Genomic DNA, 23,684 nt, shown 5'->3' on the forward strand with positions numbered 1-23,684 from the left:
CGTGCCAAGCGTGGACTCCCCGTAGACCACCAGGGTGTCAGGCAGTAGGCCTGTGGCCACAGACGGGCAATAGATCAGAGCAGCAGGTAGGAAAAGAGGGGCCCCGCACAATTAAGTAATCCTGGTATTAGGCCGGGATTACTAATTCCCCCCCAGTAGGCAGGCACTAGGCATGTGACGCAGTAAGGAGGGAGTTCACAACCAACATAAGTAGACTTGGTATTAGGCCAAGTCTACACCCCACCTCCATTTGGCAGGCAGGCACTAGGCCTGAGGCTACAGTCAGGTGCTAGGCCTGTGGCAGTTAGGAGGAAGGCGTCCACAACCAGCAAAGTAGACTTGGTATTAGGCCAAGTCTACACCCCACTTGACAGGCAGGCACTAGGCCTGAGGCTGCAGTCAGGCACTAGGCCTGTGGCACAGTTAGGAGTAAGGAGGCCACAACTGGTACAAGTAGCCTTGGCATTAGGCCAAGGCTACCTCTCACCTGAAGGGCAGGCGCTAGGCCTGCGGCCCTAGGGAGGCGGGCATTAGGCCCGAGGGGTAATATTGACATTTGGCCACGGTAAGGATAGGATTGGGTTGTGATCTCTACTGTAGGGAGCTCTAGTCCGGGGTTGGCACATCGTCACCACTTTGGGGTCTGGAGGAACTGTGGAGAGACTGTCCGGCCTCCCACGGTCATTTCCGTGACTCTAGAGTGTGCGGCGCCCCCCCAGAGAGGGGATTGGGTTGCACCAGCACTTATCCTCCAGGCGCGAAGCAGCTGAATCTTCACCAGACCGGACTAGAGAGGTTTTTCACATTTCGTGCTATTGTCATTCTGTCACCCTGTATTTGCTTGTACTGTTTGCTGGAGTTAGATAAAGTAGTTAACCAGGTTGTACTGTTTAGAATTTAAAGTAAATTGGCTCAGTTCCGTTGTTTGCCGTTTATTAGTTTGTAGGGAGGCTGCTGTCATTCTCTTTCCAGGAACAGCGACTCACGGCAGGCAAGCTGACAAGAGTTCCAGTGTGAGTATACTCTGTGTGTGTGTGTCTTGGTTCGCATTGAGCGTCGGTTGGCGAAACCCGGCTAGGCCTAGCGGGCTCGCTTTCACTTAGGTGCGCAAGTGCCGAGTAGGTGACATTTGGGTGGCTGAGGCCCGCGGGCCAGTGATGACATTCACCTAACCGGTGTGCCAACTTTCCCCGTCGTGGAAGGAGTGGGCACACGGTGACAATGTCTCTTTTCCCCTAGCTGTCGTCCCTCCAGGCTGGGTTCGCTGACTATGCCGGTGTCCAGGGGACAGAAGACCCTTATGTTCCTATAGACACAGGTAACTAACAGTGATGAAAGTCAGACATATATGTGCTATGTGTTAGTAATAGGGATCAGTGGGGACAGGGACGGCATCTGTGTGTGAGGGGGGTAAGTTACATCTGCTGGCAGCAACTGGGTGAGTTTGGGGCATCATTTGCCTAGTATTGCCTAGGGCTGGAGCTAGAGACTGAAGACAAGAAGGAATCTGAAAATGGAAAAATCTATTTTGTTAAAATCCACGCACCCTGGGAGGTCCTCTCCACCTACGCGGAGGTGCTGAACATTAAGGTGCCCATTAAGGAGAATGACCTGGACGACAAAGCTGGCAACCTTTTGAATTACGTGTTGAAGCTCTTCAGACTGCCGGACAAAGTCATGAACCCGGAGCCGGACTATTTCACCGCCCCATTCAGCAAGCAGCGACAGGAGCTGTTCCTCATCCATGATGAGAACACGTACTTCTCCCCGGCCACCAGGAACAGGATAGTGTATTACATCCTCTCCCGCTGCCCGTACGGAACATCAGAAGATAAGAGAAAGTTTGGACTGAAGAGGCTACTGAGCAACGGGACTTACAACGCCACCTTTCCACTCCATGATTGTCAGTACTGGAAGAAGTCTCCGGAGGAGAAGTGCGACAATGAGCGCTACACCCTGTACAGTCATTGGGCTAGGTTTGGCAAGTTTTACAAAGAGCAGCCTCTGGACCTCATTAGGAAATATTACGGAGAGAAGATCGGAATCTATTTTGCCTGGCTGGGTTTCTACACGGAAATGTTATTTTATGCTGCGGTTGTGGGATTTTTATGCTTCCTTTATGGCTTGGTAACCATGGATGACAGCAACAGTAGTAAAGAAATCTGTGATAAGGACATTGGTGGTCAGATTATCATGTGTCCTTTAGGCGATCAGAGATGTGAGTTCTGGAGGCTAAACTCCACCTGTGAACCCTCGCAGTATTCTCATTTGTTTGATAATGTGGCAACGCTTTTCTTTGCAATATTCATGGGAATATGGGTAACTTTGTTCCTGGAGTTTTGGAAGCGGAGACAGGCCAGGCTGGAGTACGAATGGGACTTGGTGGATTTTGAAGAAGAACAGCAACAACTTCAGCTAAGACCGGAATATGAAGCCAAATGTACTCAGAAGAAAAAAAATCCAGTCACTCAGGAGCTGGAGCCTTACCTGCCCGTAACTAGCAAGGTAGCACGGTTCTGCTTCTCTGGAACCATGGTGCTCTTCTGGATCACCCTGATCATAGCCAGCATGATCGCGGTTATAGTGTATCGGCTGGCCGTCTATGCTGCGTTCGCCAGCGTCATGGAGAACAACGACACGCTGGAACCCATCAGCGGATTGCTGACCCCGCAGCTGCCACCTCAGTGACAGCGTCCTGTCTGAACTTTATCATGATCATGATCCTGAACTTCCTGTATGAACGCGTGGCGATCTGGATTACCGACATGGAAATCCCGAGGACGCACCTGGAGTACGAGAACCGCCTCACCATGAAAATGTCCCTCTTCCAGTTCGTCAATTACTATTCGTCTTGTTTCTACGTGGCGTTCTTCAAGGGCAAGTTTGTGGGTTTCCCCGGAGAATACACCTATATGTTCAGCCGCTGGCGCAATGAGGAGTGCGATCCGGCCGGCTGTCTGATAGAACTCACCACTCAGTTCACTATCGTCATGGCTGGAAAGCAGTGTTATGATTCCAGCACTCCTGACCGGAGGAGATTTTATGACAAGGACCAGAGCGCTGGAATGGAATGCAGGTAACGGGAGCAGGAAAGACTAGTTGCCCCTGGCGCCCTAACTCTATTGTCTCACCCGTGCTATCGGAAATCCCCTGCGAGACTATGGTTTCTTGAGCCCCTGGCAGCCACGTTTGAAGGGCGGATTATGTCTGCCCAACTCCGGTGCCCCCCGGTCTTAGTGAGAGACAAAGGGAAATCCGAGGCAGGATGATAACAAGAGGACCTCTGACTGACAACAGGCCAGGGGCAACAAGCTAACTCACAAAACCTGAAGTATGTGCGGAAACCCGCCAGGGAAAAGGACAACCAAAATCCACTTGTCCAATACTCCTACCCAGCACCGCTGGATACCAGAGTGGACCTGTGGAAGCGGAACCCTCCGCGAAATGCTCCAAAACACAAATAATAAATAATAAAGCGGACAAGCCGCAACACACGGCAAAGCCGCGACTCACGAACACCACTGGATGTTATAAGGTGATTAGTCAGGACTCCAGGAATAAGATGACAACTTCCGAGTTCAGGACTTCCGAATACTGGAATGACCGGATACAGCAAGATTGGAACAGACTCTCAGCAAACAGAGACAGCATGCAGGAAGCTATTACCGGCGTCTGTGAGAAGCCCTGAGAGTGCATATGAACAGGAGTCCTCCAATCAGGTGCTGACAGGGCTAATTACCTACATGCCGTGCAGCTGCCTTGCTGCACGGCCAGGAAACAGGTGTAGGTTCATTAAACCCTGGACCCAGCAACGGGGAACGCGGTCCGTCAGTGGCGTCCCCGTTGCTAGGGTCCGTGCGGCTCAGTGCGCCCGGCGTCCAGCGTTGCCAGGGAGCCGGCGGCTGTCCGCGTACGGCGTCCCTGGTTGCTAGGCGCCGGGCCGCACCGACGAGCGGACCCCGGCGCCTAACAGTACCCCCCCTTGAGGAGGGGTCAAGGAACCCCTAAAGCCAGGCTTCCAAGGAAATTCCCGAAAAAATGCCCTCTTGAGCCTTGGGGCATGAAGATCCTTATCCAGGACCCAGGACCTTTCCTCTGGACCATAACCTCTCCAGTGAACCAGAAAATAAAGCCGGCCCCTGGACAACTTGGAATCGAGAACCTTCTCCACCAGGAACTCCTGTTGTCCCTGTACATCCACTGGAGATCTTCCCTGAGAGATCTTCAGAGGAAATTTATTGGAAGAAATGTATGGCTTCAACAGGGAGCAATGAAACGTATTACCAATCCGAAGAGATTTTGGTAAACGTAACCGGAAAGCAACTGGGTTAACTTTTTTAATGATATGAAATGGTCCAATAAATTTGGGTCCCAACCTAGCTGAAGATTGTCGAAGTCTAATGTTACGAGTCGACAACCATACCCTATCTCCCACCTTAAAATTGCAAGGACGTCGGAGCCGGTCAGAAAAATTTTTCTCTCGAAAGGCCGCTTTTCTGAGAGCAAGGTGCACTTTTTTCCAAATGGCTCTGAGATGGGAGGTTAAGGTCAGCGAGGAAACTGAGGAATGTTGAAAAAAAGAATTAGCTCTGGGGTGAAAACCAAAAACTGAAAAGAATGGAGACACGTTGGTGGAGGAATGACAAGAATTATTGTAAGCAAACTCCGCCAATGGAAGAAACTCGGACCAATCATTCTGGAGTTTGGCTGAGTACAAACGCAAATACTGTTTCAATGATTGGTTAACTCGCTCGGTTTGCCCGTTGGACTGTGGGTGGTAACCAGATGTTAATGACAATCTCATCTTTAATGAAGCACAAAAACACTTCCAGAATTGTGCAATGAATTGTGGACCCCGATCAGAAACAATATCAGTGGGCAACCCATGAAGTCTGAAAACATGGCGGAGAAACAACACTGCCAATCCTTGGGCAGATGGCAGTCGGGGAAGGGCAATGAAATGAGCCATCTTGCTAAAACGGTCTACTACCACCCAAATGACTCTGCATCCAGCTGAAAGGGGAAGGTCCACCACAAAATCCATGGAAATATGAGACCATGGCCTGAGAGGGACATTCAAGGGCATAAGTTGCCCGATAGGCAAGGAACGGGGAACCTTATGCTGTGCACAAACCTGACATGAAGAAACAAACTCCTTAACGTCTTTAGAAAGACCAGGCCACCATACTGAGCGGGAGACTAACTCCAATGTCTTAGAGATCCCTGGATGCCCGGAAACTTTGTTATCATGGAACTCAGTCAAAACAGTAGCTCTCAAGAACTCAGGGACGTAAAGACGACCAGCAGGAGTATTTCCAGGAGTTTGGTGTTGAAGCTGTTTTAACTGGGTAAATAAATCTTGTGTGAGGCCTGCCCAAATGACTGAAGATGGAAGTATGGGAGTAACAGGACTGTTATCATGAACCGGAAGAAAACTGCGTGACAGAGTATCTGCCTTGGTATTCTTGGAACCTGGCCTGAAAGTTATAATAAATTTGAAACGAGAAAAGAACAAAGCCCAACGAGCCTGCCGGGCATTCAGCCGCTTAGCTGATTCGATGTATTGCAGATTCTTATGGTCAGTCAATACTGAAATGGTATGTGTTGCTCCCTCCAGCCAATGCCTCCACTCCTCGAAAGCCCATTTTATTGCCAGTAATTCCCGGTTACCAACGTCATAGTTGGATTCAGCGGAGGAGAATTTCCTGGACATAAAGGCACAAGGATGTAGTTCCAGAGACTCTGGATCCTTTTGAGATAGTATAGCCCCTACTCCAACCTCCGAGGCATCAACCTCCACAACGAAGGGCAATCCTGGATTGGGATGTCTGAGGACTGGAGCCGAGACAAAAGCTTGTTTCAAGGCCCGAAAGGACAACTCCGCTTCACGCGACCAGTTGGTAGGATCCGCTCCTTTCTTTGTCAGGGCCACAATGGGAGCAACCAGGTCGGAAAAAGAATGAATGAACCTCCTGTAATAATTCGCAAACCCTAAAAAGCGCTGAATTGCTTTTAAATTGGTGATTTGCGCCCAACTAAGGATGGTCTGGAGCTTCTTTGGTTCCATGAAAAATCCCCGAGGGGAAATAATGTACCCTAAAAAAGATACCTCCGTGACATGAAACTCGCATTTTTCCAGTTTGGCATATAGATGATTCTCACGTAACTTTTGAAGAACCTGACGCACCTGGGTAACATGTTGTTCAATAGAGTCAGAATAAATCAGGATGTCGTCTAAGTAAACGACCACGAATTTCCCTAGGAAGTCACGGAGCACATCGTTAATGAGGTCCTGGAAAACTGCTGGAGCGTTAGACAAGCCGAACGGCATCACTAGGTACTCGTAGTGACCCGACTGAGTACTGAAGGCTGTCTTCCACTCATCTCCGGACCTGATTCGGATGAGGTTATACGCTCCTCTTAGATCAATTTTGGAAAAAATCACAACCGAACGCAGCTGATCAAAGAGGACAGAAATCAGCGGCAGAGGATAAGTATTTTTAACTGAGATTTTATTTAGTGCTCTATAGTCAATGCAAGGTCTGAGCGAGCCATCCATTTTCTCCACAAAGAAGAAGCCTGCACTTAAAGGAGATTTAGATGGCCTAATAAATCCTTTCCCTAGGCTCTCTTTAACATAGTCATTCATGGCCGCAGTTTCTGGCCCGGATAAAGCATATAACCTTCCCTTTGGCGATGCGGCACCAGGAATTAGCTCAATGGCGCAATCATAAGGCCGATGGGGAGGCAGAATGTCTGCATTGCCCTTGGAGAACACATCAGCAAACTCCTGGTACTCCACGGGAATGAGTTCTGGAATGGCAGCAGCTATTCTGACTGGAAACGAAATACATTCCTTATCACAGAAGGCACCCCATTGAGAAATCTCCCCTGACCGCCAATCAATGGTGGGATTGTGAAAGGCCAGCCAAGGGTGACCCAGAACCACTGGAACTGCTGGGCAATGGGTAAGGAAGAACTCGATTTTTTCAGAATGAAGAGCTCCTACCGTAAGTAGTACAGGGGGTGTACAGAGGGAAATAACCCCATTGGACAGTGGACTCCCATCTAAGCCATGCATGGTGACACACCTACCCAAAGATAACTGAGGAATGCCTAAGGCCTTAGCCCAAGTTAAATCCATAAAGTTTCCTGCGGCTCCACTGTCGACAAAAGCCGACACCGAGGAACTGAGGCTGCCAAAGGAAACCTTAGCTAGGACTAAAAGGGAGTTATTTGAGGAGATAAGCTGCAGACCTAGGTGAACCCCCTCACAATTCACCTGGTCAAGGCGTTTCCCGACTTATTCGGACAATTACGAGCAAAATGTCCCTTACCCCCACAGTACAAACAAAGACCAGAGTTTTGCCTTCTGGCTCTCTCTTCAGGAGACAACCGGGAGAGACCCATCTGCATGGGCTCCTCTATGTCCTCAGGGATGGAATATACACATGGAGATGACCTGACCGATGCTCCTTTTTCAGCCTTCCGCTCTCTGAGACGACGATCAATCTTAATAGAAAGCTCCATGAGTTTATCGAGAGTCTCAGGAGCGGGATACTGGAGGAGACTGTCTTTAATAGATTCTGATAAGCCGAGGCGAAACTGACTGCGCAGGGCTAGGTCATTCCAGCCACAGTCGTTCGACCACCGGCGAAACTCCGTACAATAAACCTCTGCAGGATTCCTACCCTGTCTGAGAGCGCGCAATTGACCTTCCGCGGATGCCTCTCTATCAGGGTCATCATATAACAGTCCTAAAGACCCAAAAAAGGCGTCTACTGACAAAAACACCGGATCATCTGCTTTTAAACCAAATGCCCAAGTCTGGGGATCCCCCTGGAGCAAAGAAATAATAATCCCGACCCGCTGAGATTCAGTACCCGAGGAGATCGGTCTTAAACGAAAATAAAGTTTACAGGATTCTTTAAAATTAAAAAACTCTTTTCTATCACCAGAAAAACGGTCAGGCAAATGCATTTTTGGTTCAGGAACTACCCTCGGGGAAGTTCGTAAAAGATCTTCCTGCGACTTCACCCAAAGGGAAAGATCCTGAACCATCTGAGTAAGTTCTTGAATCTGACTGACTAAGAGCTGACCAGGATTTGGTCCTAACCCTGTTGGATTCATGAGGCCGACAATTTCTTACAAAAACTGAATAAGAAAAAATTAAACTCCGTTTAATTTTAAGTTTTGGTATGGCCGGTAATAATGTTATGATTCCAGCACTCCTGACCGGAGGAGATTTTATGACAAGGACCAGAGCGCTGGAATGGAATGCAGGTAACGGGAGCAGGAAAGACTAGTTGCCCCTGGCGCCCTAACTCTATTGTCTCACCCGTGCTATCGGAAATCCCCTGCGAGACTATGGTTTCTTGAGCCCCTGGCAGCCACGTTTGAAGGGCGGATTATGTCTGCCCAACTCCGGTGCCCCCCGGTCTTAGTGAGAGACAAAGGGAAATCCGAGGCAGGATGATAACAAGAGGACCTCTGACTGACAACAGGCCAGGGGCAACAAGCTAACTAACAAAACCTGAAGTATGTGCGGAAACCCGCCAGGGAAAAGGACAACCAAAATCCACTTGTCCAATACTCCTACCCAGCACTGCTGGATACCAGAGTGGACCTGTGGAAGCGGAACCCTCCGCGAAATGCTCCAAAACACAAATAATTAATAATAAAGCGGACAAGCCGCAACACACGGCAAAGCCGCGACTCACGAACACCACTGGATGTTATAAGGTGATTAGTCAGGACTCCAGGAATAAGATGACAACTTCCGAGTTCAGGACTTCCGAATACTGGAATGACCGGATACAGGAAGACTGGAACAGACTCTCAGCAAACAGAGACAGCATGCAGGAAGCTATTACCGGCGTCTGTGAGAAGCCCTGAGAGTGCATATGAACAGGAGTCCTCCAATCAGGTGCTGACAGGGCTAATTACCTACATGCCGTGCAGCTGCCTTGCTGCACGGCCAGGAAACAGGTGTAGGTTCATTAAACCCTGGACCCAGCAACGGGGAACGCGGTCCATCAGTGGCGTCCCCGTTGCTAGGGTCCGTGCGGCTCAGTGCGCCCGGCGTCCAGCGTTGCCAGGGAGCCGGCGGCTGTCCGCGTACGGCGTCCCTGGTTGCTAGGCGCCGGGCCGCACCGACGAGCGGACCCCGGCGCCTAACAAGCAGATCTGGGGGAATATTCAAGAGGCCCTTGTTCCGTGGATGATGAACTGGTGGAGGCCAAAGCCCACAGCATCGGGGTGTGGCAGGAGATCCTGAACGCAGTGGCCATTCTGTCCGTGGTGACGAATGCTTTTATTGTCGCCTTTACTTCCGACATGATCCCCCGCCTGGTGTACTATTACGCCTACTCGGAAAGCGGCGATTCGGGTTATATCAGCAGCAGTCTGTCCGTGTTTGACATCAATGATTTCAATAACATCAGCATGCCGCTGGAGAATATAATGAATGTTACATTTTGCAGGTACAGAGACTATCGTTATCCTCCCAACCACGAGAAGAGATACTTACACACCATGCAGTTCTGGCATATACTGGCTGCAAAAATGGCATTTATAATAATTATGGAGGTAAAAACACCATCTTCATGCTTGTATATCTGAGTCTCTCATCTCTCTCTGGCTACACTTTTCACACCCCAAGGAAGTTTGTCTGCAAATGTCTGTGACCCTTCTTCAATGCAAAATAACCTCTGTTAATTAGCTGAACTTCTGATTGCTTACCTCCCCCTTTGCGAGCTGATATAGTTGGAGCATTTAAGAGCAATATTATCAAGGCCTGCAGTCAGGACTTGGCCTGCTTGCAATTGTGAAGAATGCATTTGTTAAGAATGTGTTTTAAGAATGGAGTTAGAACCGGAGTTTGAACTGGATTTGGACTACGCTAAAATCTTGAATAAAACAATTTCCCCAAACACTGCAACTCAGGACCATCATGTGGCCTCTCCTCACCTCTGCCTTGAGAACACCAGGACCAATGCCTACTACTTCTCTGTCCAAGAACATCATGACTGCCCCCAAGACTACCCCTCAAGCTGAGCAGGGAACTGAGGGGCGTGCGCATCAGGACCAGATTTTGCTTGGTCAGTTCCATTGGACATTAGTGTGCTCCCCACACTCTCACACCCACCTGCATCCCCACACTCTCACACCCACCTGCACTGCTCCCCACACTCTCACACCCACCCGCACTGCTCTCTTGTGACCAGGACATTTATCATTTTCACAAATTAATGTTTTCCTGCAAATGTGTCTTTCTCTTCTTTCTTCTTACAGGGTACTTTCCCCCCACTGTGTGCTATTCCTGTAATGTGTACCTCCATTGGTTGCACACCCTGCCAGCAGTAACCTACACAGTGCGCCTCACATGGCTGCCTCGGATGGTTCCTCCATGGGCAGGGTGTGCTTCATTTGGATCTTTCCATGCAGGGTATAGCATACTCCTACACACGTGTCAGTTTTCCCATAAATGCATTTGGCCCTTGTATGGCTCATCTCCCACTGTGTAACCTTCGTAGTGCACCCAACATGGCTGCCTTATCTGGTAAACTTGTGGATGGGATGAAAAATACATGGACCTGATGGTTTTATTGGAACCCTACTCTGAACCTAAGGACTCTGCAATCTCCCCGTTTTGTGTTCTCTTCTAGGGGTGGACTATTCCACCCTGGGTAATCCTACGCAGTGCGCCTAAGATGGCTGCCGCACCTGGTACCTTGTGAGGGTGGAATACACAACCCCTGGAGGTTATTACCAGAAATGCTTACACCAACCCTGCATTATGCTTTCTGTCTTTATTGTCTGTGTGGTTTATCTTTTGATGTAATACTTAAATCTTCTGTATTATGTGCATTGTTTGAGTTCTAGTTGGCGCCGCGGATGGCTGCCTCGGTGCTGCTCTGCCAAGCAGCCTTTGTGTTTAGTCTTACATGTATAATATGTCTAATATGTTGAGTCTATTGTACAGTTGCAATGTGCAGTATCAACTCATACGTGTGATGTGTGTAATGTATGCTATGTTCTTCCCCCTTCTTATGCTATGTACTCCCCCTTCATGTTGCTGCTTGGCGATGCATTGTACCACAAAGAATTCCTAGTGTACGTGAGTACACCTGGCCAATAAAGCTGATTCTGATTCTATTGCGCTTATGCCCATAAATCAGCTTTGTGCTGCTGAATATAATATATCAGCAGGTGCAGAGTACTCAGTGAGGCATTCCCAGGTTAGGGCGCAGGTTACTCCCCAAAATACATGTGACGGTTACACACCATCAGGGGCAAACGCAGGATTTCTAGGAAATGATATACGCTGAGCTTCAGCATATTCTGCACTTACTAGTGACAACAAAGCTGTTTTCAGAATTGTTTCATATAAGGAATTGATCCACGTGTAACACGGCTGTAAATGACATGACACTTATTCACAGAACCTGTTTCTTTCTTGCAGGATTGCTGATTGCCGCTACATGTTTCTGCTTCTTCTCATTGGCGGTAATGCTGGCCTTCTGCATTTACATCTGGTAACTCAGTGATATCATTTACAGATAAAGCGCCCTATTCAAAGTTGTTAGCAAACCGAAAAAGCCCACTAATGGGCAAAACCATGTGCACTGCAGGTGGGGCAGGTGTAACATGTGCAGAGAGAGTTGGATTTGGGTGGGGTGTGTTCAAACGGAAATCTACATTGCAGTGTAAAAATAAAGCAGCCAGTATTTACCCTGCACAGAAACAATATAACCCACCCAATTCTAACTCTCTCCGGACATGTTACATCTGCCCTACCCACAGTGCAACATGATTTTACCCATTAGTGGGCTTTTTTGGTTTACTAATAAACCTGAATAACATTCAATGTTACAGTTTATTTACCTACAGTAGACAACAGGAGGATTAGTTATTACCAGTATAATAGAAAGGGTTAATACAGGCACTCTGCTGTCAGCGTATGAGAATATGATTTTACTGACACACTAATAGACAGTAATATGCTATATTAGCACAGCCAATAGAGTGACAATAACTTGCAGACCTGTCCCTTTTATCAGAACTCTTGTTTGCACTTAGCAGGATATATAGTGGAAAGTAGAACACAACCAGTCCTGCATTGCTGTGCTATACTGTGATATCATAGGCTGCCCTGTGTTCCTGTGCTGTACTGTAATACATTATGCTACCGTGTTATATAATGTGCCTCTATACACTGCACTGTGAAATGCCTAATAAGGCCCCAGCCCCTTCCTGTCATTATGACATCACAGCCGCATCACAATGCAGCTGAGGCCAGGGTGATGTCACAGACTGTTAGAGTGTTAGCATTTTGATAGGTAGTTTTTGGCGGAGAAAGACATGCAGAGATGTTCTCGTGCTTACAGACATTTTTGTGGATATTTCTCATTATTACGGCTGGTCAGGGAGCACCTATTGTGGCAACTGAAGGTAAGCGCCATCTTCCTTATTGTAAGAGTTGTTACTAAGTACAAATAAACGATATTATTTGGCCAAATAGAGCCATAGACACAAGTATACCTCAGCATTTATAAGGGCGCACAGTACATAATACACAACATACAGACCTCTACAAGCATGACATACATACAACTATACTGTCTATATCACACCCTATATAGCGCTAGTTACATACTGAGTGTTATACTAAATATACTGTGTGAGAATAGTACTGGGGTGACATGTGTGACTTACACAGGCCTACTCACCTGTGCCTATAGCAGGTGTAGGTGTGAGCGGGCACCAGGCTGGGGGAACGAGGGAGGTCTCTTACCTCCGTTTTCCCCGGGCAGGCAGCGGCGGTATGCGGCAGGAAGTGGCATCGCGGCGCGCTTCCGTCACGGAGGGGCTTGCATCCGCTGGGATTCAAGCCCCTCCAATCGCGTTGCGGCCATTTGAATTTGGCACCGGGCGTGAGCCAATCGCGGCTCGCGCCCGGTCAGCCAATAAGAACGGGCCGCGACAAGCCAATCAGGGCACGTCGCATCATAGCTCCGCCCCCTCCCAGCGTCATATAACAGATGCTGCGGAGCGGGAGCAGTCAGTTGGGCGCCGGAGACGGAGTGGTGAAGAGCTCCAGAAGAGAAGAAGACGGCGGAAGAAGGCCTGGCAATGACGGAAGAAGCGGCGGCGGGAAGAAGAGGAAGTGGTGGCCAGAGAAGGAGAAGAAGCGGCGGCGGCGGAAAGAAGAGGAGGTGGAGCCCGGGATCCAGCGCGGAGGTCCGGCGGAGAGTGCTGCAGTGTGTGGGTAGCAAAAGAGCTGACGAAGCTCCCCACTGCAGCCTCTCCCTACGGCCAGGGTAAGCAGCCTCGTGCCAAGCGTGGACTCCCCGTAGACGACCAGGGTGTCAGGCAGTAGGCCTGTGGCCACAGACGGGCAATAGATCCGAGCAGCAGGTAGGAAAAGAGGGGCCCCGCACAATTAAGTAATCCTGGCATTAGGCCGGGATTACTAATTCCCCCCCCCTGTAGGCAGGCACTAGGCCTGTGACGCAGTAAGGAGGGAGTTCACAACCAGCATAAGTAGACTTGGTATTAGGCCAAGTCTACACCCCACTTGACAGGCAGGCACTAGGCCTGAGGCTGCAGTCAGGCACTAGGCCTGTGGCACAGTTAGGAGTAAGGAGGCCACAACTGGTACAAGTAGCCTTGGCATTAGGCCAAGGCTACCTCTCACCTGAAGGGCAGGCGCTAGGCCTGCGGCCCTAGGGAGGCGGGCATTAGGCCCGAGGGGTAATATTGACATTTGGCCACGGTAAGGATAGGATTGGGTTGTGATCTCTACTGTAGGGAGCTCTAGTCCGGGGTTGGCACATCGTCACCACTTTGGGGTCTGGAGGAACTGTGGAGAGACTGTCCGGCCTCCCACGGTCATTTCCGTGAGTCTAGAGTGTGCGGCACCCCCCCATAGGGGATTGGGTTGCACCAGCACTTATCCTCCAGGCGTGAAGCAGCTGAATCTTCACCAGACCGGACTAGAGAGGTAATTCACATTTCGTGCTATTGTCATTCTGTCACCCTGTATTTGCTTGTACTGTTTGCTGGAGTTAGATAAAGTAGCTAACCAGGTTGTACTGTTTAGAATTGAAAGTAAATTGGCTCAGTTCCGTTGTTTGCCGTTTATTAGTTTGTAGGGAGGCTGCTGTCATTCTCTTTCCAGGAACAGCGACTCACGGCAGGCAAGCTGACAAGAGTTCCAGTGTGAGTATACTCTGTGTGTGTGTGTCTTGGTTCGCATTGAGCGTAGGTTGGCGAAACCCGGCTAGGCCTAGCGGGCTCGCTTTCACCTAGGTGCGCAAGTGCCGAGTAGGTGACGTTTGGGTGGCTGAGGCGCCCGGGCCAGTGATGACATTCACCTAACCGGTGAACGTCGCGGCCACCCCGGTGTGCCAACTTTCCCCGTCGTGGAAGGAGTGGGCACACGGTGACAATGTCTCTTTTCCCCTAGCTGTCGTCCCTCCAGGCTGGGTCCGCTGACTATGCCGGTGTCCAGGGGACAGAAGACCCTTATGTTCCTATAGACACAGGTAACTAACAGTGATGAAAGTCAGACATATATGTGCTATGTGTTAGTAATAGGGATCAGTGGGGACAGGGATGGCATCTGTGTGTGTGAGGGGCGTAAGTTACATCTGCTGGCAGCAACTGGGTGAGTTTGGGGCATCATTTGCCTAGTATTGCCTAGGGCTGGAGCTAGAGACTGAAGACAAGAAGGAATCTGAAAATGGAAAAATCTATTTTGTTAAAATCCACGCACCCTGGGAGGTCCTCTCCACCTACGCGGAGGTGCTGAACATTAAGGTGCCCATTAAGGAGAATGACCTGGACGACAAAGCTGGCAACCCTTTGAATTACGTGTTGAAGCTCTTCAGACTGCCGGACAAAGTCATGAACCCGGAGCCGGACTATTTCACCGCCCCATTCAGCAAGCAGCGACAGGAGCTGTTCCTCATCCATGATGAGAACACGTTCTTCTCCCCGGCCACCAGGAACAGGATAGTGTATTACATCCTCTCCCGCTGCCCGTACGGAACATCAGAAGATAAGAGAAAGTTTGGACTGAAGAAGCTACTGAGCAACGGGACTTACAACGCCACCTGGAGCCTTACCTGCCCGTAACTAGCAAGGTAGCACGGTTCTGCTTCTCTGGAACCATGGTGCTCTTCTGGATCACCCTGATCATAGCCAGCACGATCGCGGTTATAGTGTACGGCTGGCCGTCTATGCTGCGTTCGCCAACGTCATGGAGAACAACGACATGCTGGAACCCATCAGCGGATTGCTGACCCCGCAGCTGGCCACCTCAGTGACCGCGTCCTGTCTGAACTTTATCATGATCATGATCCTGAACTTCCTGTATTAACGCGTGGCGATCTGGATTACCGACATGGAAATCCCGAGGACGCACCTGGAGTACGAGAACCGCTTCCCCATGAAAATGTTCCTCTTCCAGTTCGTCAATTACTATTCGTCTTGTTTCTACGTGGCGTTCTTCAAGGGCAAGTTTGTGGGTTTCCCCGGAGAATACACCTATATGTTCAGCCGCTGGTGCAATGAGGAGTGCGATCGGGCGGGCTGTCTGATAGAACTCAACACTCAGCTCACTATCGTCATGGCTGGAAAGCAGATCTGGGGGAATATTCAAGAGGCCCTTGTTCCGTGGATGATGAACTGGTGGAGGAGACGGAAAACCACTCACAGCCCAGATAATTTATACAGCCGCTGGGAGCAGGACTACGAGCTGCAGGTGTTTGGTCCTCTGGGCCTCTTCTATGAATACCTTGAAATGGTAATTCAGTTTGGGTTCATCATGTTGTTCGTGGCGTCTTTCCCACTGGCGCCGCTTCTCGCTCTGCTCAACAACATCCTGGAAATCCGCGTTGACTCCTGGAAACTGACCACGCAGTTCAGGCGCCCGTTTGCTGCCAAAGCCCACAGCATCGGGGTGTGGCAGGAGATCCTCAACGCAGTGGCCATTCTGTCCGTGGTGACGAATGCTTTTATTGTCGCCTTTACTTCCGACATGATCCCCCGCCTGGTGTACTATTACGCCTACTCGGAAAGCGGCGATTCGGGTTATATCAGCAGCAGTCTGTCCGTGTTTGACATCACTGATTTCAATAACATCAGCATGCCGCTGGAGAATATAATGAATGTTACATTTTGCAGGTACAGAGACTATCGTTATCCTCCCGACCACGAGAAGAGATACTTACACACCATGCAGTTCTGGCATATAGTGGCTGCATAAATGGCATTTATAATAATTATGGAGGTAAAAACTAGAGATGAGCGGGTTCGGTTTCTCTGAATCCGAACCCGCCAGAACTTCATGTTTTTTTTCACGGGTCCGAGCGACTCGGATCTTCCCGCCTTGCTCGGTTAACCCGAGCGCGCCCGAACGTCATCATGACGCTGTCGGATTCTCGCGAGGCTCGGATTCTATCGCGAGACTCGGATTCTATATAAGGAGCCGCGCGTCGCCGCCATTTTCACACGTGCATTGAGATTGATAGGGAGAGGACGTGGCTGGCGTCCTCTCCATTTAGATTATAAGAGACTGAGAGAGATTTACTGGAGCTGACTAGGAGGAGTACTGTTACTGTAGAAGTGTAGAGACTGAGTGGAGAGAGTTTACTAGTGAGGACAGTGCAGTTTACTTTATAATCCGTTCTCTGCCTGAAAAAAGCGATACACAGCACACAGTGACTCAGTCACATACCATATCTGTGTGCACTGCTCAGGCTCAGGCCAGTGTGCTGCATCATCTATTATCTATATATAATATTATATATATCTGTCTGACTGCTCAGCTCACACAGCTTATAATTGTGGGGGAGACTGGGGAGCACTACTGCAGTGCCAGTTATAGGTTATAGCAGGAGCCAGGAGTACATAATATATTATATAGTGAGTGACCACCAGACACACAGTGCAGTTTATTTAATATATCCGTTCTCTGCCTGAAAAAAGCGATACACACAGTGACTCAGTCAGTCACATACCATATCTGTGTGCACTGCTCAGGCTCAGGCCAGTGTGCTGCATCATCTATATATATTATATATCTGTCTGACTGCTCAGCTCACACAGCTTATAATTGTGGGGGAGACTGGGGAGCACTGCAGTGCCAGTTATAGGTTATAGCAGGAGCCAGGAGTACATATTATATTAAAATTAAACAGTGCACACTTTTGCTGCAGGAGTGCCACTGCCAGTGTGACTGACCAGTGACCTGACCACACTGACCACCAGTATAGTTAGTAGTATACTTATATTGTGATTGCCTGAAAAAGTTAAACACTCGTCGTGTGACTTCACTTGTGTGTTTTTTTTTTTTTTATTCTATAAAAATAAAACTCATTCTGCTGACAGACAGTGTCCAGCAGGTCCGTCATTATATAATATATAATATATACCTGTCCGGCTGCAGTAGTGATATATATATATTTTTTATATCATTTATCATCCAGTCGCAGCAGACACAGTACGGTAGTTCACGGCTGTGGCTACCTCTGTGTCTCTGCACTCGGCAGGCAGTCCGTCCATAATTGTAATACCACCTAACCGTGGATTTTTTTCATTCTTCTTTATACATACATAGTTACATAGACATCTTCTCTTTATCAACCAGTCTATATTAGCTGCAGACACAGTACAGTACGGTAGTTCACGGCTGTGGCTACCTCTGTGTCTGCACTCGGCAGGCAGTCCGTCCATAATTGTATACCACCTAACCGTGGTTTTTTTTCATTCTTCTTTATACATACATAGTTACATAGACATCTTCTCTTTATCAACCAGTCTATATTAGCTGCAGACACAGTACAGTACGGTAGTTCACGGCTGTGGCTACCTCTGTGTCTGCACTCGGCAGGCAGTCCGTCCATAATTGTATACCACCTAACCGTGGATTTTTTTCAGTCTTCTTTATACATACATAGTTACATAGACATCTTCTCTTTATCAACCAGTCTATATTAGCTGCAGACACAGTACAGTACGGTAGTTCACGGCTGTGGCTACCTCTGTGTCTGCAGTCGGCAGGCAGTCCATAATTGTATACTAGTATCCATCTCCATTGTTTACCTGAGGTGCCTTTTAGTTGTGCCTATTAAAATATGGAGAACAAAAATGTTGAGGTTCCAAAATTAGGGAAAGATCAAGATCCACTTCCACCTCGTGCTGAAGCTGCTGCCACTAGTCATGGCCGAGACGATGAAATGCCAGCAACGTCGTCTGCCAAGGCCGATGCCCAATGTCATAGTACAGAGCATGTCAAATCCAAAACACCAAATATCAGAAAAAAAAGGACTCCAAAACCTAAAATAAAATTGTCGGAGGAGAAGCGTAAACTTGCCAATATGCCATTTACCACACGGAGTGGCAAGGAACGGCTGAGGCCCTGGCCTATGTTCATGGCTAGTGGTTCAGCTTCACATGAGGATGGAAGCACTCAGCCTCTCGCTAGAAAAATGAAAAGACTCAAGCTGGCAAAAGCAGCACAGCAAAGAACTGTGCATTCTTCGAAATCCCAAATCCACAAGGAGAGTCCAATTGTGTCGGTTGCGATGCCTGACCTTCCCAACACTGGACGTGAAGAGCATGCGCCTTCCACCATTTGCACGCCCCCTGCAAGTGCTGGAAGGAGCACCCGCAGTCCAGTTCCTGATAGTCAGATTGAAGATGTCAGTGTTGAAGTACACCAGGATGAGGAGGATATGGGTGTTGCTGGCGCTGGGGAGGAAATTGACCAGGAGGATTCTGATGGTGAGGTGGTTTGTTTAAGTCAGGCACCCGGGGAGACACCTGTTGTCCGTGGGAGGAATATGGCCGTTGACATGCCAGGTGAAAATACCAAAAAAATCAGCTCTTCGGTGTGGAGGTATTTCACCAGAAATGCGGACAACAGGTGTCAAGCCATGTGTTCCCTTTGTCAAGCTGTAATAAGTAGGGGTAAGGACGTTAACCACCTCGGAACATCCTCCCTTATACGTCACCTGCAGCGCATTCATAATAAGTCAGTGACAAGTTCAAAAACTTTGGGTGACAGCGGAAGCAGTCCACTGACCAGTAAATCCCTTCCTCTTGTAACCAAGCTCACGCAAACCACCCCACCAACTCCCTCAGTGTCAATTTCCTCCTTCCCCAGGAATGCCAATAGTCCTGCAGGCCATGTCACTGGCAATTCTGACGAGTCCTCTCCTGCCTGGGATTCCTCCGATGCATCCTTGCGTGTAACGCCTACTGCTGCTGGCGCTGCTGTTGTTGCCGCTGGGAGTCGATGGTCATCCCAGAGGGGAAGTCGTAAGCCCACTTGTACTACTTCCAGTAAGCAATTGACTGTTCAACAGTCCTTTGCGAGGAAGATGAAATATCACAGCAGTCATCCTACTGCAAAGCGGATAACTGAGGCCTTGGCATCCTGGGTGGTGAGAAACGTGGTTCCGGTATCCATCATTACTGCAGAGCCAACTAGAGACTTGTTGGAGGTACTGTGTCCCCGGTACCAAATACCATCTAGGTTCCATTTCTCTAGGCAGGCGATACCGAAAATGTACACAGACCTCAGAAAAAGAGTCACCAGTGTCCTAAAAAATGCAGCTGTACCCAATGTCCACTTAACCACGGACATGTGGACAAGTGGAGCAGGGCAGGGTCAGGACTATATGACTGTGACAGCCCACTGGGTAGATGTATGGACTCCCGCCGCAAGAACAGCAGCGGCGGCACCAGTAGCAGCATCTCGCAAACGCCAACTCTTTCCTAGGCAGGCTACGCTTTGTATCACCGGTTTCCAGAATACGCACACAGCTGAAAACCTCTTACGGCAACTGAGGAAGATCATCGCGGAATGGCTTACCCCAATTGGACTCTCCTGTGGATTTGTGGCATCGGACAACGCCAGCAATATTGTGTGTGCATTAAATATGGGCAAATTCCAGCACGTCCCATGTTTTGCACATACCTTGAATTTGGTGGTGCAGAATTTTTTAAAAAACGACAGGGGCGTGCAAGAGATGCTGTCGGTGGCCAGAAAAATTGCGGGACACTTTCGGCGTACAGGCACCACGTACAGAAGACTGGAGCACCACCAAAAACTACTGAACCTGCCCTGCCATCATCTGAAGCAAGAAGTGGTAACGAGGTGGAATTCAACCCTCTATATGCTTCAGAGGTTGGAGGAGCAGCAAAAGGCCATTCAAGCCTATACAATTGAGCACGATATAGGAGGTGGAATGCACCTGTCTCAAGTGCAGTGGAGAATGATTTCAACGTTGTGCAAGGTTCTGATGCCCTTTGAACTTGCCACACGTGAAGTCAGTTCAGACACTGCCAGCCTGAGTCAGGTCATTCCCCTCATCAGGCTTTTGCAGAAGAAGCTGGAGACATTGAAGGAGGAGCTAACACGGAGCGATTCCGCTAGGCATGTGGGACTTGTGGATGCAGCCCTTAATTCGCTTAACAAGGATTCACGGGTGGTCAATCTGTTGAAATCAGAGCACTACATTTTGGCCACCGTGCTCGATCCTAGATTTAAAGCCTACCTTGGATCTCTCTTTCCGGCAGACACAAGTCTGCTGGGGTTGAAAGACCTGCTGGTGACAAAATTGTCAAGTCAAGCGGAACGCGACCTGTCAACATCTCCTCCTTCACATTCTCCCGCAACTGGGGGTGCGAGGAAAAGGCTCAGAATTCCGAGCCCACCCGCTGGCGGTGATGCAGGGCAGTCTGGAGCGACTGCTGATGCTGACATCTGGTCCGGACTGAAGGACCTGACAACGATTACGGACATGTCGTCTACTGTCACTGCATATGATTCTCTCAACATTGATAGAATGGTGGAGGATTATATGAGTGACCGCATCCAAGTAGGCACGTCACACAGTCCGTACTTATACTGGCAGGAAAAAGAGGCAATTTGGAGGCCCTTGCACAAACTGGCTTTATTCTACCTAAGTTGCCCTCCCACAAGTGTGTACTCCGAAAGAGTGTTTAGTGCCGCCGCTCACCTTGTCAGCAATCGGCGTACGAGGTTACATCCAGAAAATGTGGAGAAGATGATGTTCATTAAAATGAATTATAATCAATTCCTCCGCGGAGACATTGACCAGCAGCAATTGCCTCCACAAAGTACACAGGGAGCTGAGATGGTGGATTCCAGTGGGGACGAATTGATAATCTGTGAGGAGGGGGATGTACACGGTGATATATCGGAGGGTGAAGATGAGGTGGACATCTTGCCTCTGTAGAGCCAGTTTGTGCAAGGAGAGATTAATTGCTTCTTTTTTGGGGGGGGTCCAAACCAACCCGTCATATCAGTCACAGTCGTGTGGCAGACCCTGTCACTGAAATGATGGGTTGGTTAAAGTGTGCATGTCCTGTTTTGTTTATACAACATAAGGGTGGGTGGGAGGGCCCAAGGACAATTCCATCTTGCATCTCTTTTTTCTTTTCTTTTTCTTTGCATCATGTGCTGATTGGGGAGGGTTTTTTGGAAGGGACATCCTGCGTGACACTGCAGTGCCACTCCTAGATGGGCCCGGTGTTTGTGTCGGCCACTAGGGTCGCTAATCTTACTCACACAGCTACCTCATTGCGCCTCTTTTTTTCTTTGCGTCATGTGCTGTTTGGGGAGGGTTTTTTGGAAGGGCCATCCTGCGTGACACTGCAGTGCCACTCCTAGATGGGCCCGGTGTTTGTGTCGGCCACTAGGGTCGCTAATCTTACTCACACAGCTACCTCATTGCGCCTCTTTTTTTCTTTGCGTCATGTGCTGTTTGGGGAGGGTTTTTTGGAAGGGACATCCTGCGTGACACTGCAGTGCCACTCCTAGATGGGCCCGGTGTTTGTGTCGGCCACTAGGGTCGCTTATCTTACTCACACAGCAACCTCGGTGCAAATTTTAGGACTAAAAATAATATTGTGAGGTGTGAGGTATTCAGAATAGACTGAAAATGAGTGTAAATTATGGTTTTTGAGGTTAATAATACTTTGGGATCAAAATGACCCCTAAATTCTATGATTTAAGCTGTTTTTTAGTGTTTTTTGAAAAAAAACACCCGAATCCAAAACACACCCGAATCCGACAAAAAAAATTCGGTGAGGTTTTGCCAAAACGCGTTCGAACCCAAAACACGGCCGCGGAACCGAACCCAAAACCAAAACACAAAACCCGAAAAATTTCAGGCGCTCACCTCTAGTAAAAACTAGAGATGAGCGGGTTCGGTTTCTCTGAAACCGAACCCGCACGAACTTCATGTTTTTTTTACGGGTCCGAGCAGACTCGGATCCTCCCGCCTTGCTCGGTTAACCCGAGCGCGCCCGAACGTCATCATGACGCTGTCGGATTCTCGCGAGACTCGGATTCTATATAAGGAGCCGCGCGTCGCCGCCATTTTCACACGTGCATTGAGATTGATAGGGAGAGGACGTGGCTGGCGTCCTCTCCATTAGAAATTAGATTAGAAGAGAGAGAGAGATTGTGCAGAGTCAGACAGAGTTTACCACAGTGACCAGTGCAGTTGTTGTTAGTTAACTTTTATTTATTTTAATATAATATATCCGTTCTCTGCTATATCCGTTCTCTGCCTGAAAAAAAACGATACACAGCAGCAGCCAGTCACACAGTGTGACTCAGTCTGTGTGCACTCAGCTCAGCCCAGTGTGCTGCACATCAATGTATAAAAGGCAAAGCTTATAATAATTGTGGGGGAGACTGGGGAGCACTGCAGGTTGTTATAGCAGGAGCCCCCAGGAGTACATAATATTATATTAATTTAAAATTAAACAGTGCACACTTTTGCTGCAGGAGTGCCACTGCCAGTGTGACTAGTGGTGACCAGTGCCTGACCACCAGTATAGTAGTATATTGTTGTATGTATTGTATACTATCTCTTTATCAACCAGTCTATATTAGCAGCAGACACAGTACAGTGCGGTAGTTCATGGCTGTGGCTACCTCTGTGTCGGCAGTCGGAACTCGGCAGGCAGTCCGTCCATCCATAATTGTATTACAATATATACCACCTAACCGTGGTATTTTTTTTTCTTTCTTTATACCGTCATAGTGTCATACTAGTTGTTACGAGTATACTACTATCTCTTTATCAACCAGTGTACAGTGCGGTAGTTCACGGCTGTGGCTACCTCTGTGTCGGCAGTCGGCAGGCAGTCCGTCCATCCATAATTGTATTATTATTATAATATATACCACCTAACCGTGGTTTTTTTTCCATTCTTTATACCGTCGTCATAGTGTCATACTAGTTGTTACGAGTATACTACTATCTCTTTATCAACCAGTGTACAGTGCGGTAGTTCACGGCTGTGGCTACCTCTGTGTCGGCAGTCGGCAGGCAGTCCGTCCATCCATAATTGTATTATTATTATAATATATACCACCTAACCGTGGTTTTTTTTCCATTCTTTATACCGTCGTCATAGTGTCATACTAGTTGTTACGAGTATACTACTATCTCTTTATCAACCAGTGTACAGTGCGGTAGTTCACGGCTGTGGCTACCTCTGTGTCGGCAGTCGGCAGGCAGTCCGTCCATCCATAATTGTATTATTATTATAATATATACCACCTAACCGTGGTTTTTTTTCCATTCTTTATACCGTCGTCATAGTGTCATACTAGTTGTTACGAGTATACT

General features: G+C 48.7%; 2 pseudogenes; both read left to right on the plus strand.

Annotated features, from left to right (window-relative positions):
- Positions 1–1,331: 1,331 nt before the first annotated feature.
- Positions 1,332–11,549, plus strand: LOC134949769 (anoctamin-5-like; annotated as a pseudogene).
- Positions 11,550–13,043: 1,494 nt separating this feature from the next.
- On the plus strand, positions 13,044–16,926 carry LOC134949770 (anoctamin-5-like; annotated as a pseudogene).
- Positions 16,927–23,684: the final 6,758 nt, after the last annotated feature.

This window comes from Pseudophryne corroboree, chromosome 8 (assembly GCF_028390025.1).
Source record: "Pseudophryne corroboree isolate aPseCor3 chromosome 8, aPseCor3.hap2, whole genome shotgun sequence".
In the NCBI taxonomy this organism is placed as follows: Eukaryota; Metazoa; Chordata; class Amphibia; order Anura; family Myobatrachidae; genus Pseudophryne; species Pseudophryne corroboree.